Below are 14,858 nucleotides of genomic sequence, written 5' to 3'. Positions count from 1 at the left end.
TACATCCAGAGCAGGGATGATGTTCTGTGTTCTGACCCCTCGGCCTTACCTGTCTGCTCAGAATTGATAAGTGTTAATTAACTGATTCACTTGCTAAATACTGACTGGAGAAGAATACTGACTGCTCATAAGGAGAAACCTTGAGAGAAAAGAATTATTTATTTCTGGGATATGCACAGGGTATCCCCTCGTTCCATTTTCACTCTTTTCCAAAACTTCTATTTCTATGTCGAAAAGTTTATTATGCTTTTTGTTTCCTTTTTTTGTTTTTAATTCTTGTAACTATATTGGGGGAACTAGGCTGAAATGTATACATATGAATAGTAAAATGATTCTGCAGAGATCCATGATATTGTAGCTAATTTTGACATGAACAGAGCCAGAAATACAGATACTCTTATACCTTATATGTTATTTAATGCTTTTAAAATATATAACAAAACCAATTTAAATATGCATCATAAAAATCAAACATAGGAATGCAGGAGAACTTAGGAAGAACTGGAACCAAACATTGTAAAGCCCGTGGCCTTTCTCCTTTTCCTGTTTCCCATTTACCTGTCTTTAATTATTTTTCCTTCTATAACTTTCTTTACTTTCTAGACTACATGGCAAATATGCCTGTCTGTACAGATACTGAGCTTATGTGTTATTATTCCAGCCATGTGAACTAGCTCATTGGTTCTAATTGCAAATTTACAGAAATATAGAAAGGTGAACTAGTTTAATCAGTTATGACCAAAAGAATGAGCCATGGTGGAACATAATGGCTCAGAGCCAATTTCCAGGGGGAGGGAGTAACTTGACTTAATATAATGTTAAGTCTTTCTTAATAAGTATAATCTTAGTAAGTCTTAGAATGAAGACCTCATATGAATCAAGTAATATTATTCCAGTATCAAGATTTTAATACTTTGAACACTGTTATCACTGCATCCTTTGCTTCTGCTGCCTTGAACATGTGTATATATTTCCAAGAAAGGCATCTGACTTTTGACCACTTCATTTTCATATCCACAAATGAGACAGGTCAGAGTCAGCTGCAAATGTAAGTTTTATCCAGTTGAAATGACTAGATAAAATCAGCATTGCAACCTCTTGCCCCCATTATCTTTGCAATGTATACAACCACACATTTCTTAAAAAGGAATTCATACAGAGAGATTTACATAAAAATAGCATAAATGAAATGAATAATGTAGAGTCAGGGTCACGGAATTTTTCAGTTCTATTGCTTGATTACCTTAGATAGACAATGTTTTTTTTGTTTGTTTTTTGGTGTGTTTTTTTTTTTTGTTTTTTTCAATTTGAAGAAAGGTAGTAGATGTTTAAACCAATTTTTATTTTGTTTTTGAAACTCTTAATCACTAAAACCAGGTAATAACCTATGCTACTTCAGATAGTTCATGCTCAAAGTTATTTCATCTATTTAATCTATATGGGGGAAATTAATAATGGTGTGCTACAACACATCTCTTCCCAACTTTGCATTCAGTAACATCACATTGGTAGTTCAAAGCAGTCATAGTGCAGATATTTACACCACAGAAATGAGCCTTTTGTTGTTCAGAGAACTCGTTAAACTTTTACCAACATACCACTATCTATCAATCTCTAGAAATATGAATTATGTATTTCGGGGCTTTATACTGCAGTTCTCTAGAAGAAGATAAATCGAAAATCCCAGAAAGCGTACTTGAGGAAAGACATTAGCAGGGAAAAATGACCTATTTTGCTTTGTTTTGCTTGACACTGGGATACCTTTTGGAATGCTGAATGCTTAATGCAATGAAATAGGAAATGTGGTGCAGTTGCTTAAACCTGGTAAATTTTAAGATACAGAAAGAGGAGCCATGAAGAAAGACAAAATGTTTACAAATATTTTATTTTCAGAAAATAAATGTGCTAAGTAGGATGTAAGGTAACTTTCCTATTCCTCATTAAGATTTGAATTATTCAAAAGTATTTTGGATATAGACTTAATATTGTGGTCTGAGAGGTTTGGGAGTCATCCCAAAATATGGGAAAATAGGCACAACCAAAATAACCTAATGGCATTTACCTTAAATCTATCAAGTTGTCAAAGTTTATCTTGATACATTCATTCTTCAACCCATTTCTTTATTATAAAACAATAATCAAGAATTTTTAACACAAGTAAGAACAGATACTTTAGAGATTAATTCTGTTTACTTTATATTTTCAATGGCTTCCTATACAGTTTTAGTATGATAATAATACGAAAATGGTATAAGATTTAAAAGCGATCATTAATCAATATCAAAATCTATAAATAAAATTAAACCATATTTGTTAAAAGACTCATTTCCTGAGATCATGAAAAGCATAAATAAATGCTAAAGTTATCTAAATTATCTTATATACATAGAGTGATAAAGTTAAACCTTAATTTATTGTATACTAGAAATAAATACTCTATTTTATTGAATATCAATTGATATGATTTATCTGTTGGTACAATCAGTGTATGGCATAGAATGTATCACATATGAGAGCCACACTGAAAGAAAATAGTCTGCTTTTACACTTCCCTTATAGTCTGATTTTTGTGCTAGTTGAATAATTCACTGAATGGGTTTAATATTGACCCAAAGCATATTCAAAAACCTGTAAAGAAAATGGACTCATTTCCATTTTAAATGTCACTGAAGTGAAAATACTGAAGTCCTGAATAAGTGATTTCCTTTCATAAGGTTAAATAACTGTCAAGAATATTAGCTGAGTTTTCTCAAAATTGCCCTTCAGGTGCCATTGCTGCCCCCAAAAACAACGCAAGGTAGTGAAGCTGGTATCGTCTTATAATCACAGTCATGATATTGAATTACTGTGCTCTGATCGCAGCTGGGATATCATCACCAGTACTTATTTTAACCAATTTTGTAAAGCAGTTTTTGTTGTTGTTACTGCTGAGTAATATGCTTACAAACTTCGGTGCTGCCTTATAAACTGGTAATCTACTGGGTGAGACATACTATTAGCAGATCATTGCCACACAACGCATTAAGGTCTATAGTAGAAATATTAGTAATGCACTTTGGAGTACAATGAAGGATGTGGCCTGTCAGAGACTCAGGGAAGGTTTCAGAGAAAGGAAATAATTGTGTTGAATGTTTAAGGAGGGCTTTGTTACATCCATAGAACTTTCTAAGAAGAGGGGAACAGAGAAAAGGCAGAAATGTTCTAACAACTTCAAATGATTAGCTAAAAGAACAATGTCCAGTGTAACTAATAATCAGAAAATTTACATTAAAGAAAAAAAGTTTTCCACTTACAGCCATACGATATTTGTATTAGAAAAGCCTTTTTTATAATTGGTGGAGTAGATCATAATTGCTATGGAAACTGCAAACTAAATCAGAATCTTTGGAGAGAAGGTCACAGGTATGTTTATTTTGAAATAATTGTCCAGGAGATTCTAAAGCTCATGGCTAACACAAAAAGGTATTAGGTCAAAGCATTATTTTATAGCAAAATAATATGAATTTTCATTGTAAAATTTCATGGTACAACTTTACTTTTACTGTCTGCCAAGCCTTATCTGAAAGTCACTATGAACATATAAGGATATTGGCTTGAAATTTAAACACTACTGTAGATTGAAAACGATATCTATTCGCAGAAGTCTTTGTGAGAACAGGGAACTTTCTAAATGCTATATGTTTGAAACTCTGCCCCCCCAGCTTTATTGAGGCATAATTGACAAATAAAATGTAAGATATTTATAAATGTATATCATGATGACTTGATGCATGTTTACATTGCTAAAGGATTCCCTTCATTGAGTAACACATCCCTCCACTCATATACTTTACTGAAAGGGAGGAAGGAAGGGTGATAGGGAACTTTTATGTTCTATTCTTGGCGAATTTCAAATATACAATACAGTGTTATCGACTATAGTCACCATGTTATATATTAGAACCTCAAACCTTATTTATCTTACATCTGAAAGTTGTAAGTAAAAAAGTAGCCTTTTACCAAATGCTCCCTATTTTCTCCTCCTCTAGCCCTGGCAACCATAATTCTCCTTTCTGTTTATAAGAGTTTGGTTTCTTTAGATTGCACATGTAAGAAAGATCAAATAGTATTTGTCTTTCTCCAGCTGGCTTATTTTATTTAGCATAATGCCCTGCAGGTATATCTATGTTGTCACAAATGATAGTGACAGTTTAACTTGTTTCCATAGCTTGACTATTATGAATAACAGCTACCATCAACATGGAAGTGCAGATATCCAAGATAGTGATTGCATTTCCTTCAGAAGTATACCCAGAAGTGGAATTGCGGAATTGCTGGATTATATGGTAGTTCTATTTTTAATTTCTTGAGGAACCTCCACACTGTTTTCAATAGTGGCTGTGCCAGTTTACATTCCCACCAACAGTATCCATGGTTCCCTTTTCTCCACATCTTCCCCAGCATTTGTTATCTCTCTCTCTCTCTCTCTCTCTCTCTCTCTCTCTCTCTCTCTCTCTCTCTCTCTCTCTCTCTCTCTTTCTCTCTCTCTCTCTCTCTCTCTCTCTCTCTCTCTCTCTCTCTTTCTCTCTCTCTCTCTCTCTGCCTCTCTCTCTCTCTTTCTCTCTTGATTATAGAATTCTAATAGGTGCAAGGTGAGATCTCATTGTGGTTTTGATTTGCATTTCCCTAGTGATTAGTCATATTGAGCACCTTTCCATGTACCATTGGCCATTTGTATGTCTGCTTTAGAAAAAAGTGTCTGTTGAGGTTCTTTGCCCATTTTTATTGGGTTATATTTTTTTATTATTGAGTTGTATGATTCCTTGTACATTTCAGATATTAACCCCTATCAGATATGTGGTTTGTAAATATTTTCTTCCATTTCATAGGTTGCCTTTTCATTTTGTTGATTGTTTTGTTGAGCAGACTTTTTGGTTTGATATAGTCTGAGACAATGATTTCTTAATCAGTGTTTTTACAAGCTAAAAATGAGAGTTAAATTTTGATAAATTGATTGGTTTTATATTGAATTCTAAACCATTATGTTATAAGAAAAACAAACAAACAAAAACTTGTTAAATTATGTTGATTGTAATGGTCCACTGACTTTTCTATTTGATTTGACTAATACAATAGAAGCAAAGCACCAGCACCCTTTTCTTGTAGTCTTCATCTTGGACACCAATATAAAAGTCTTCACGGATGTTTTTATAGATAGTTCTGATTAATGTAAGGAGACCTTTTAACTCATGGATTGTAACTCATTTTCCAGGTGATATAAAAAGCTCAGAAAGAAAAAAACCCCTTGCTTAAGTTGCCTGAGTAGTTTAAGGGAAAATGTGAATGGAATATGAAGTTGATTTTTGACTAATCACACAGTCTTCTGCCTATGGAATATGTAGCATCACAGCAAAGAAATTTCTTTCTGGTTATGCTTTATCAAATAGCATAATATTTATGAATCATCCATAGCAGAAATTCTGTGATGGACTCTTCCACATTTCAAAGAATCAGTTGGTGGGAAACAAACACAAATTCATAAGGCTTCATGAACAAAACCTGTTCTTGTAGTGGTGGGATATGTTATGATTCTCAGATTTGTAAACTATTTTAATCTCATTCTGACTGTCTGATGTCCATTTTAAGGAGACTTAAATTTAAGGAATATTGTTTAAATTTACCATATCTCTGTGATTGTGTTAGCCAGTTATTGACAGAAGAATCATAGAGTTTAAAATTTTGTGTTACTCATTTATGTTGGGTATATTGTGTATTATTAAGCAGTAGAAAAAGTAACACGTGTTTGGAAAGGTAAGTACTGGTCAGTTGCTTCTAAGACTTCATTAATCAAAGGAGTCTTGATGAGAGATATCACTGATTTCAATTCCTGTGACATAATAAATTCACACAGTAGATTGTCAGTGAATGAAATGAACAATAGTACAAAAATAGCCCATCTGATCTTGACAGCCAGCGGGTGCTCACATCAAGGTATTTTCTGATGGCCTAAAGATGTCTTTGCTCTCTACATCTACTGAATGTGATTGTCGAAATGCCTTTATGGCAAATACTATTGTCAGACTCTGCATTTAATTGTAACTTTCAAATATCAACGAAACTATGTGTGTCAAAATTAACCTCAGATGTTGTGTAATGGTTTCAGTAATGGCAGTGTCTACACAAGCAGTTGTAGTTTCTCGACATTTTTTAAAGAATAACTGTCTCCCTTTTAACCTAACTAAATGTTTTATCAAACATTCATTATTTAGTGCAATTTGAAAAATTTTACCTTCTTTTAAACATCAACATTTAATCCGAGGTAAATGTGCTTGTTTTTTTTTGTTGTTTTTGTTTTTTTCCTGTATTGATTAATTTTATATGTCTATAAACATATTGTACTTGAATAAGAAAAACAACAACCTCACATAGACAGATCCTTCTTATCTTAAAATTTATAAGGAAAGGAATGAAACTCTGAGTAAAATGAGATAACACCTCAGACCCTGGCCAATACAAATAAAAATTAAGAAAATGAATGGAAATTTGGGCCAAGATTGTCTAATGGTCAGGTAGTATAATAAATGGAATGACAACCATATAAATATAATCATTTTTTAAAGCATACAAAGCCATGTTACAAAATGTGACTGCAAATAGGAGTCTCTGAAGAATGATTATATAATCAAATCAAACCAATGCAGGACACAGGCGAAAAGAGTAGAATGAAGTATTAGTGTGGTATTAACTCAGTGACTACAACGTTAACAAACTACTGTTGACTTCAATCAAATATTTATTTATAAGTATGATTTATAAAATGAGGCCAGAGTTCAGAATATGATGGAATATTAATATATTAAAAAATACATTGACAAAGATTCCCCAGGTAGCATATTCTGAGATGGAGTGCAGGAAGTGCTTTGGGATTATTTTAGGATCACCATATTGGAAGGGAAGTTAAAAACACAAAATTGAACAAAGGCAGTAGTTGAATTTTGACACAGTCTCAGTAATGGACTCGGCTGCAATGGTCTGTCAGTAAAGTTGCAGGAAAGGAGTCTGACATTCTACCGTGTACTACCCCTGGCTGTAGTCATCATTTACAGGCATCATTGGAAAAGAAGCATGACATTGGGCAAGGTGACTTCCTTCTGTGGAGGCAATTTGTGAAGAGGCCTGAGAGTGAGGTCTGTCTGGGGCAGCATTTCAGCAGCAATTCAGCATCTCAAGAATGAAACAGGAAATCCTTCATTCTTATAGCAGGATTTGTACTACACACCACAGTGTCTTCTGTAGTTCACTGTTTTTCTCCTCAGATCCAATTCTTCATATGACCCTAGAATGACTCGTCGGGGAATCTGTTGGATGGATCTCTCTTCCTGGGGAAAATTTAAAACAGAAAGTTAATGGGACAAAGTATAGCCCGCATTGGTGAGGGATTAAAAATATTAAGCATAAAAATAACTACTACAAAAGTAAATAGAGGTAAAGATATAAACCATGCAGTATGTTTAAATACCTTAATAGTAATCATAGAGAAAAACATGGATAGGTTTCTTGCATAAACATTAAGATCTGAGGTACAGTATTCCCTTCTTCGGTTTCACTTTTTGTGGTTTCAGTTACCTGTAGTCAGCCACAGTTTAAAAATATTAAAGAGAAAATTCCAGCAACAAACATTTCCTGTGCCTTTTTGATGAGTGTGATGAAATCTTGAGGGTCCTGGTCAGACCTGCCTGGGACATGAACCATCCCTTTGTCCAGCATATCTACCCTGTATGTGCTCCCCACCCGTTAGTCACTTATTAGCCAGTCTCAGTTTTCAGATCGACTGTCTAGGTTTTCCAGTGCTAGTGTTCAAGTAACCCCTATTCTACTTAAGAATGCCACAAGCACATAAATTTTAATACAGTATATTGTTACAATCATTCTATTTTATTCTTATTGTTGTTCATCTCTTACTGTGCCTAATTCATAAGTTAAACTTTAGCATATGTATGTATAGGAAACATCATAATATATCTGGAGCTCAGTTCTGTGAGGCCTCCACTGGGGGTCTTGAAACACATGCCTCATAGATAATGAGGAACTGCTGTAAATCAAAGTGTAACCAAAACAAAAAGACAAATTGAAAACTCCAATCATTTTGAGCAAATATGGCAGTGTCTTAAAATCAATATCAAAACTCACATTCTGATAGAAACATTTTAAATCTAAATGAATCAACAAGTCTTAATGAAAATATATTACAGTATGCTGTTTATCCATTTATTGATTCTCAACTCCAAATTCATGCTTTTTTGCCTGCTCTGTGAAAATGGACATGGGCCATTTTAAATGTTTCTCCTTTTCCAGCATCTATTAAAGCTTTTCCAGAAGAGGGTGACGATGGAGTGATATTGTAAGAGAAAACATTTTACTTCCTGGTTCTTGTGTGATTGTTCCTGGGGCATGTGGCATCTGTGGCACCCAGGTCCTGCAGCCCTTGCTAACTTTCTAGTCGCCAATTCCTACAGTACACAGTACCCAGAACTCTGCAGCCAACAGCTTTATTTAGAGTGAATATCTTAGGTCAGATTTGCATCAGAGTGCCTCCAATGAGACACCTGCCAGGGAACAGTTCTCCCTGGTCACCTAAGGGTCAATTTCTAGCAAGTTCCATCAGTAATACACCATAGTGACAACTTTGCCGTGATCAGGACATCTCTAAGAAAGTCTGTGCCTCAGCGGTTGGTTGAGAGTGAGGGTGGAAAGGTGGAGGGTGTGCCTTTCTTGGGTATTCTATCTCAGCTCAAGGGGCAACGTCTCTTCCTAAATCTGCTAAATCTGAATTCTTTAGTATTATCTTTACTTTGTGTAAGTCAAACTGTCATTACTCTGATCCCATGTTATAGTTAATAGTTCTTTATTTATTTTCACTGATTAAATTAATACTTAATTTCATATTATAGTGTGGTTTATGATTCTTGACTAAACCTAGACTGACAGAGACATATATGAAGAAAAAAAATAATGTCCTCATTGGAATGAAAATAAGTGTATATTAAAACAATGGTGATATTGAGATTTATACTTGACAATGGAATTCTTTGTTTGTTTTAATAGTTAAACCCCTTTGTGTAGCTGAGTGTGGTAAGATGTAGACCGTAATGTAGACACTAAAGGTTAAAGGATAAGTACTCACAAGAATTTAGGAAAGCCATCAAAATTTTGAATCGGATTTTTCAAAATTTTCCAACACTTTAATGATTCTTAGAATTTATTCTGGTATAATAGGAGACATGCACAATGATATATGTACAAGCCAGCATTTAAAACTTTGAAAATTAAGTAAAATGAGGGACAATAAACTATACATGGAGTAAATTAAGTTGAAAGACGAACCTCCATCTCTAACATTGATGATTTCTCAGAAAAAAAATTTAATAATGGAAGTCACTAAAATATTTTAGTGATTGGGAGATGAATCTTGAGCAAAGAAGGCTATGTCAACTTTCCCTTTTTTTTTTTTTGTTTAGCAGTCTGATTGAATTATAATTCACATACCAACCTCATGCCCTTATTTGGGTGTTTACATTAATATTAGTTTATTGAATTAACAAATTAAAATTAAAACAGTCTTTCTTGCTTTTAGCAGTTAACCAATTTTAAGGATCGATTCAAGAAAAAAGCAAAACTATGAATAAACCTAATTAATATATTTCCTTAAATAATTTAAATTGTATTTGAATTTAATATATTTAAAAATTTCAGTGCCAGGTAAACTTAGGAATTAAAAACTAAATACTGATCAAGCACTGAAACTAATTTCAATATAATCAGCTAAACATTTAGAAAATGTTAAGTTCTCTTTAACATGGTATGTTAAGTTCTCTTAAACATGGTAATATAATAATTTTACACGCTGTCATGGCTTTCAACTTAAAGCCACAAATCTAAAAACAATAACTCAAATTAAAATGCATTCAGATCAAATCTTAAATTTTGGTAAATGTTACAAAGGTAAATGTTAAAAATGTATATTCACAGACAATTTCTAAATTCACATAAATCTGTGAGACCATGGATATGATTTATAGCTCCTTTACATCTAGGTTTAATTTGGAACTTTCCTACATTAGTAGATTCATACAAAGGGAATGATATTATTTTTTCAAGGTGTTAGATTACCACCCAAAGCACATAGGGTCAAAGTATCAACTCTGTCAAGAACTCTTATGAGCCAGAGTCCAGACCCAAATGCAGTAATGAAGTAATTTTAGACTGTGTGTGTGTGTGTGTGTGTGTGTGTGTGATTATGTGAGAATTTTGGGGAAGTGTACTTTTAGACTTCCTCCCTCTCTCCTAAGGACTTATGACACTGGGACATTTTTGTTGCTGTCACTGCCTCCCTTCCTTTATTGATCCTATCTTCTACCCCATAATCAGTGCCTGGGTAGCTGACCACATGTGGATATATTTCTGCTTTTGATAACAATATTTTCTATGAAGTTATATAAAGCTTTCACAGTTTTTCACCCTTGGGCTCTATTCCTCACGGTACTTAGTGTCTGGGTATAAGCATCAGCAGAAATTTCTACTTCCTCTAAAAATGCACAGAGCACGACTGAACAAAGGACATCTTTTTACTGCCAGGAGCAAATTGAAAGAATTAAATAATAGCTTACCAAAAGGTAAAATAATTTTTAAAATGAAGGATTATTGCTAATGAACTATATGTTGTGTGTGTCATATAGGATACATTTCAATTTTATAAAAATAAATATACATGTTCATTTTTTGGACCATATTTTTTAGTTGAAAAAAAGAAACCTGCGCATTAAGCAAATGGTAATAAATCTAAAACCATAGATGTCATTAAAATATATTATTCTAAACTAATAGAGTAATATATTTTTAATTTAATATTGAAAAATTTCACCAAATAAGGTCAAACAAAACACAAGGACAGAATTTGTATTTTTCCTCCAAATGTTGGCATGTTTTTATTTATTAATTATTGAAGAGTTTATAAATGAAATAGTTTGATGACAAAATTGAAATAATTCATGTAAATAAACTGCAAGGTCAACCTAAGACAGAATTTTCTGATCTTATGGATGGCTGAACAAAAGCTAAATGAATATTTTTTAGTTTGTGATTTCCTTAGCATTCTCAGAATTATGCTCTAGGATCTATGCCTCACGCATCATCTCAATTATAAACTGTTTTCCCAATAGAGCCTCTCTCAACATAAGGAAAAAAAAAACATTCAAGTCAAGTGTTTATACAATCGCTAAGTTTTCTTCCAAAGACATATTATTGAGGGAGAAAAAAGGGTAGAAAAGCAAACATCAATTATAGTTATTAGAGGACTGGTGAGTTTTTCAAACATTTCTAAAGAAACACATTAAATTAAAAGGTACCATACTTTTGTCCTATATTTTAAGTTTATATTGGCTCCAACACTATAAAATCTGCAAAATAAAACTCAGTTATTATTAACTGTTATAAGTTCTTTGGGCAGCTCTGATAGAGTATAAGTTCTTTTTGTTCATACGATACTGAATTTTCTTTGATTTGACACATGTATACACACTTTTAATTCTTTAGCTATTAAATGCATGCTGCTTGCAACATTTTTTATTATCTAAAAAAGTGTGATTATCTGGACAGTCACATTCTCCAGCCAATCCAACATATAAATCAACCTTATTTTCCTCCTATTCACACTGAACTGTCTCAATCTTTAAACTTCAGAACCACTTTTGGCCCATAGCACAAATGGGACATTTTGCATTAAAGATTCAAATTACAGACCTAAAACTCACTCTCTGTATAATCTTAGAAAAGTCAATTAAGTTTCATATACCTTAGGTATGCTTATTTTTAATTTAAAATCATGGGAAAGAAAACAATATCTTTTATATTTATTTCAGAATAATCAGTGATGACTCATGTAAATAAATCAAATGTAATAGAAAGACAAAGTCAGGGAATACCATTCAGAATGTACCTTTGTCATCACCCACATTTACTCTTAAAAACCCTAATGCAGTCCTGAATTTCATAATATACCTAATGAAAATAACCTAGATCAGAGAAGTTATGATCATACTGTAGATTCATTCTGATTCTTGTTTACAATGAATATAACACTGGGAATCCAATTGTTCCCTGAATATTTACTTGGTGCTTGCTAAATGCATGACATTGTACTTGATTAAGTCCCAATGGTACACTTTTATATTCTCATTTATAATTTGCTTTTGATTTTTCATAAATCTTATTTAGTTCTCAAAGCCTTTGCTATCCTGCTTTAGGATTGCCTCATACGTGTGCCACTCGGGAATAAGTCTGAGACATGGGTGGTGATTCACATATTAGTTCAACTCTCAAAGCCTTTGCAGTGTGTTGTGTTTTTTGTTTTTGTTTTTGTAAAATGGTATTTTTTTTTCTTTTTTCATCTCCTTCACCCATTTCTTCCTCCCCCCAACCCCTACCTCTGGCCACCATCAATCTGTTCTCTATTTGTATAAATTTCTGTTTGTTTTTCCACGTGTAAGAAAGATTTGTCTTTCTCTGACTTATTTTTGGTCTGCCTGATGCACTGTGCAGGGTTGAACTTGAGACTTGTGAGGACTTATATACAAAATTAAGGAATCCTTTTCTCCAACTGTCTCCTCTAAGATTCTTGACTTTCATTCTCCAGTCATGAGGAGCTCTTTTCCTTATCCCATTTTCCATAAATAAAAGGATATATCAGTACTTCAGCCTTCTATGCTGCTATTCCCTTGAGCAATATGAAAGCAAAATAAAAAAAAATAAATAAAAAAAAAGATATCTGGAAATTCTCCCCATTCAGAACCTACCATTTTTGTTTAAACTTTTCAGCGTCTTCACTTAGTTGCCAGAGTGTTGTTTTAATAAGCAGGAGACAAAGGCTACAGTACAGCAGGTTTTCTAGCTATAGCAGGACTGGAATCTGGCCACTCTTCTTTAAACCCAAATCAGATTCCCATGTATACCACTGATACCTGTGCTTATTGAGATAATTTTCTCTCACTGCTATTTTTTCCATTACCACTCCTTCAGGGGGCTGTACAGAAGCCTCTGTATTTCCTTCTATCATGTGAATATTGAACTGACTCATTCCTGTTAATGAAACAAGTCTGGGCTTTATTGTCCTTCATTTATTGATCAGAAAGAGATCTTGCCTGGTCTGAAACCCAATTGTACTTGCCTGTCACTTTCTAGGTAGAGAACATGTATCTTACCATGGCCAGCAAATCGCTTGACACTTTTGCTCATTTGGTCCATGTGGGGACAGAGCCCCAGAAAGCAGTTTCCAGGCTCTCGGCCTCATGTGGAGAGGTGCTGGCTCAGATAGTGGATGGCCGTCAGCTGTGGCTGGTTGGCCATCAGCTGTAGCCATTATGCCATTGGTCACTGATATAACTGCCGCGGCTACGGAGGGGAGCTGAGGAGAGTGAAGGAGGAGACTGAAGGAGAGTAAGGAGAGTTGAGGACAGTTGGTCGGTTGGCAGCAAAGCGGACAGCAGATAGCACGTCGTGTAAACCCAGCCTCCAGTGAGACCATAGTGGTATGACTTCCCTACCTATGGCTCCGTGGGTGTTCCTTTTTGGCCTCACCATGTCCTGCGTTCTTATGTGGGGAGCGGGAGCAGAGACCCCGCAGGCCGCCCCGCCGGACACCCCGCACGACAGTCCAATTCAAGTTACCGACCTGCCATGTCAGTAAGATTTTTAGTAGTCTGGGTTATGTCTTCATATTTCCTCCGAAATAAAGGACAAATTATTACATTTAATGTGATCCAACACAAAGAAGGGTGTGGTAGGCAGAATAATGGACCACTAGAGATATCCATGTTTTATTTCCTAGATTGGGTGACTATATCGCTACATGTCATAAAAAGGGTTTTGTAGATGTGATTCAGAACCTTGAGATGGGGAGATCCTTTTAGATGATCCATCCTTAGATGGCCCAAATTTAATCACAGGACTACAGATAACTTTTCCTGCTCTGGAGAGCATTGTAATGAGGAAGAAAGGTTGAAAAGATGCAACCTGGCTGTCTTTGCAGATGGAAGAAAGAGGCCTTGAGCAGCCTCTAGAAGCTGGAAAAGGCAAGGTAATGCATTTTGTCCTAATCATCCAGAAAGTAATGCAGCCCAGCCAACACCTTGATTTTAGGTCTTATAAAGACCTGAGTGAGACTGAAAAACCTACATTAACTGTAAGATAATAGATGTATGTTGTGTTAACTCTCTAAGTGTGATAATTTGCTACAGCAGCAATAGTAAACTAATAGCAAAGGAAGGGCAAAGACTGGCAGCCATTTTTGGTTTTGGGAAGCTTGCTTTGATGCAGCATATTCAAACTCCAGACCTACGTACACTCTCTCAGCGCCTGCAAGGATGCGTTGGCTAGTTTCTGCAGCTCTTTTGGAACATAGATGTCGTCCTTTTCTTCCTCCTTGAGTATGTCTAGCACTGGGTTATGCTGTGACTCTACGTATCAGTATAGTATATGCATCAGCAAACTGTTTGTTTGTTTGTTTTCAGTAAAGGACTAAATAGTGAATATCTTAGGCTGTGTGAGCCAAAAAGAAAATTCAAGAATAATAAGCAGGCACTTGCAGCAGCATTATTTTATTTTCAGCTTTCTGTGTTTTCCAATTGAAAGTGATTAGGAAACTGAAGAGGTAGCCCCGCTCCAAAATCCCACCTTAGACACTTCCCTCCTGAACCACTCCTAGTACCAGTTATCCTTGGTAGGGTGTGGGAACAAAGCCCCAAAAAGCAGTTTCCAGGCTCTCGGCCTCACGTAGATAGGTGCTGGCTCAGGTAGTAAATGGCCATTAACAGTGATCAGATGGC

Source organism: Rhinolophus hipposideros (genome assembly GCF_964194185.1).
Source record: "Rhinolophus hipposideros genome assembly, chromosome: 2".
Taxonomy (NCBI): Eukaryota; Metazoa; Chordata; class Mammalia; order Chiroptera; family Rhinolophidae; genus Rhinolophus; species Rhinolophus hipposideros.
This window is presented reverse-complemented; position numbering follows the sequence as displayed.